The sequence below is a fragment of the Coptis chinensis genome, chromosome 9, assembly GCF_015680905.1.
Source record: "Coptis chinensis isolate HL-2020 chromosome 9, ASM1568090v1, whole genome shotgun sequence".
In the NCBI taxonomy this organism is placed as follows: domain Eukaryota; kingdom Viridiplantae; phylum Streptophyta; class Magnoliopsida; order Ranunculales; family Ranunculaceae; genus Coptis; species Coptis chinensis.
The window spans coordinates 31,487,047-31,491,097 of NC_141464.1; positions in this window are offsets into that span (position 1 = coordinate 31,487,047).

The following is a 4,051-nucleotide window of genomic DNA, read 5'->3' on the forward strand; positions in this document are numbered from 1 at the left end:
TTCTCACATATGTTTCAAATTTTCCAAGAAGTTTCCCACAGAGGTTAGGAACTTGTTTCTGTGGTTGTATGCAGAAAATTAGAAACATACACTTAAATTATATCTACGACTAATTTAACTATGAAAAATCACGAAATACGAAAAATAGTGTTTTAAAATTTAATTATGCCAATGCAATCCCCAGCAGCGGTGACAAAAAGTTGATAGGAAATTTAACAAACCTAAATAAACAGGCTAATTAAATCCTATTTTAATTATAATACTCGCAAGCGCACGAGGTCTATTGTAGTAGGCCGGTTTGCAAATATGAGGTCGATCCCACAGAGAATGCGTGCTGGGTACAATTGAATATTAAAATACTACTTAACCTTATCCTAACTATATTGGTTTGTAGGAGTAGTAATTATTAACTAAAGCTAGTTAAACTATGGAAATAATAAAAATTATATTAAATATTATTAATGGAGAGAATACTAAGGCATTCGAATCCACCCTAGACCGTTATAGATTATCAAGGTCAAATCAATTTAAAGTTATATTTTAATTATGGGTAGCATGAGAGAAAGATAATCCTAACTTTCTCGAAGATGTGAACTTTGAGCTCTTATTTAAATCTAGATATTGGAATGATTGAATTTCGGCAAACGAAAATATAAACTCTTAGCAAAAATCATCTTCTTACAGCACGACTTCTCACAAGTTTACGTAAATGATAAAATCAATGCTTTGATAAGAACATAATATTAATCCAACTACTAACTAGTCAAGTCGTGATATAACATGCAAGATATAATTAATGAAGGTATACCACTAATATCAATATGAAAACAATCAATGAATCTTTAAGTTCTTCTGTGAACAGTAAACTAATTAAACATAAAAAACTATACAAGTCTAGGGCTTCATCTTAGCCCTAGCTAATAGTTTAGCTACACATAATAATCGAACAGTAAACAAAATAAAGGATAGAAGAACTCATTGTCATGGTGAGTTTGTTTTTTCCTCAGTCTCGATTTCTATTCACAAATCCAGTTCACTGTGCTGCTCCAAACCCGACCTCTATAAAATATAACCTATTTTAGTTTTGGCCTTTCCCCTTTTAATGTTTCCAAAACTCTCGGCCTCTCTTCTTTTCTTCTCTCTTTCTTTCTTCCTGTTCTCTGTTTCGGTGTTTTGGAGAGGCTCCCTTCTTTGTTTCTTCAAGCATATATAGGGATTGATTAGGGCGTACTAGCTTTGGAACTGCTTTTGGTTACTTCTTTTAGTCTTTGAATCCTTTTTGGAACTATCCAAATCGAGTTCTAAGCGGTGGATACAAGTTGCGAAGTGTTATGTAATTCTGACAAATTCCGAAGAGGGTGCGGGTCGCGCTCTAACTTAGGCATATTGGAGTGTGGGTGTGCTCTGACTTTGACTTCTGACCTTGAAACTTCTAGGGTTTCTTCATCAGGTCCTTAGCATATTATTTCCAGATTCGTATCGAGCATTCTTCTTGTGATAAACCCATGAGAATTTTACAATCCTTTTAAAACATCAGGTCTCAGCCCTTTTCATCGCATTCATGTCGATTCCTGTAAAACCAAAGAAACAGGACTAATTGAATAAACTTATACTAATAAACTAGACAATATAATATACATATGGGCATAAATGTGTAGCATTTATGTGCTTATCAGTGCTCCTCTGCCCTCTCCCATCTCACCCAATGTTCTGTTCTCTATGTAAACTCTACTCCAATGCCCAGCTTTTGTAGTAGCACTCTTAAGCCCCTATCCTTTTTAATAGATTCTTAGGTTTTCCTAAGGTACGTCTTCATGTTTTCAACCCCCTTTGTAGCTACTATTTTAGTACCTCTCTTTTGTCCTCATTTAATCCTCCAGTTGCATTCGTTCCATATGGCTTGCACAGATGCACAAATCATGGCTCTTCTCACTTCATTTACCATGGAGTTAGCTCGACATAATCTCATGAGATAGTACCATTCCATATGTGACTTTCTCACCAACTGTTCTAACTCCATTGCCTTCTTTATACAAGTCCACTCATATCTCGAGTATGGACAGTCAAATAATAAGTGACTGGAGCTTTCTTCATCCGCATTACATAAACAACATTTAGAAGTTCCTATCACTCTCTTCGCCACTAACCTGTTTTGAGTAGGAAAGTCACCAAAAATAGTTGCCAAGTTGTGAAGGAATGGTTTAAGATCGAGAGCTTCCCCCACACAATTCTTGCCCATTTGACTTTGCTTGGTACATTTTTCAAACCTGCATAGGCTGAAGAAATCGAGAAAGAACCTATTGGCATTTGAGTCTAGATGACCTTGTCTTCCATAAGATGAGAGTTTATATCAATCTCCAAGATCCAGTCCTTAACTTCACATACAGGTAAATCTAAAATAAGTCTTGACCAGCCTCCATTTATTATAACAGGGTCCACCAAAGCTTCATTAGGGAAGACATGTGCAAGTAGAGTTCTTGCTTCCGCAAGTAATACGAGGGGGCTTGAGTACCATGGATCGTGCCAAAAGCTAGTCCCCAATCCATTAGCAATCATATATCTTACAAACTTCCATGTATCTTCTCTGTGACTCAGAATTGCCTTCCAAACCCAAGAGTAATCACTCGAAACCTTCATAGTCCAAAAATGCTGCCCTTTAATATGATGCTCCCAAGTCCATCTAACCTAATGACACTCATACTTTTGAGCTATCTTAAAGACAAGTCCACAGTAAGTAGCATTGTTCCATGTTCTCGGGTCTATCAAGCCTAGGCCTCCACATTCCTTATCCAACCTGAGAGTTTCATGGCTGGAAGGGTGCATCATTTTTCCCATGTTTGGGCCAGCCCAAATGAATCTATTGCAAAGTTTTGCAACCTTATCTAGCACTCTTTTTGGTAAGACAAAAGTTTTTGACCAATAATTCTAAAAAGCTTGTAGAACTGATTGCAGAAGTTGAACTCTTCCCGCCCTGTTAAAAGTTTTATTCATCTAGTTAGAATTTTTTGCTGTGATCTTTTCTATGAGGGGAAGGCACTCTCTTGTACCCATTCGAGTAGATGTGAGAGGTAGGCCCAAGTACGAGATAGGAGGAGTCACAAGGTTGATATTCATAGAAGTTGCCAATTCCAATCCTTCATCATATGTCATACTCCCAGTTAGAAGAGTAGTCTTGACATTACTTAGGTGAAAGCTAGTCATCTGGGAGATTAACTACAAGATACCTTTGATAGCCAGAATTGATTCCATGTTACCTTTGTAGAACAACAGAACATCATCGGCAAAACAAAGATAAGAAACAGACAACTTATTGCATTTTGAGTGCACATGAATAGCTTTTGTTGCAAGACCTTGTTGTAGCATAGCACTCAAAATCTCCATAACCAAAACAAAAAGGTAGGGAGAGACATGGTCTCCCTACCTTAACCCTCTGTTGCCTTCAAAAAAACCTTTAGGCATCCCATTTATATGAACAGAGAGTAGTATGAGGAAGAAAAACACATATATAGCCAATCTATAAACAGGTCTGGGAACTTGAACTTGTATAGAATGACATCTAAAGCTTGCCAGGAAACAGAGTCATATGCTTTCTTTATATCAACCTTGATGGCACATCTCTTTTGCCCTTTCTTCCTTGTGTAGCGTCTCAAGAGATCATGAGCTAGCAACAAGGTGTCCTGGATGGACCTTCCTGGAACAAAAGCGGATTGGGAAGATGAAATCAAAGAAGGGATACAATGCTTGATCCTATTTGTTAGTACTTTTGACACACACACTTATATATAATATTACAACATGCAATTGGTCTAAAAGCATCAACACTAATAGAAGAACATGACTTTGGAATGAGACTAAGCAAGTGGAATTTATACCTCTCGGTATTTGCTTATGAGTGAAAACAAACTTTATAGCTCTTATAAAATTTGCACCTACTACATCCCAACTACTCTTATAGAAGAAGGCATTAAAGCCATCCGGACCTGGGGCCTTATTATCCTCCATAGCAAATAGAGCATCTTTTATCTCCAAGTCAGAAATGGGAGTCGCAAGA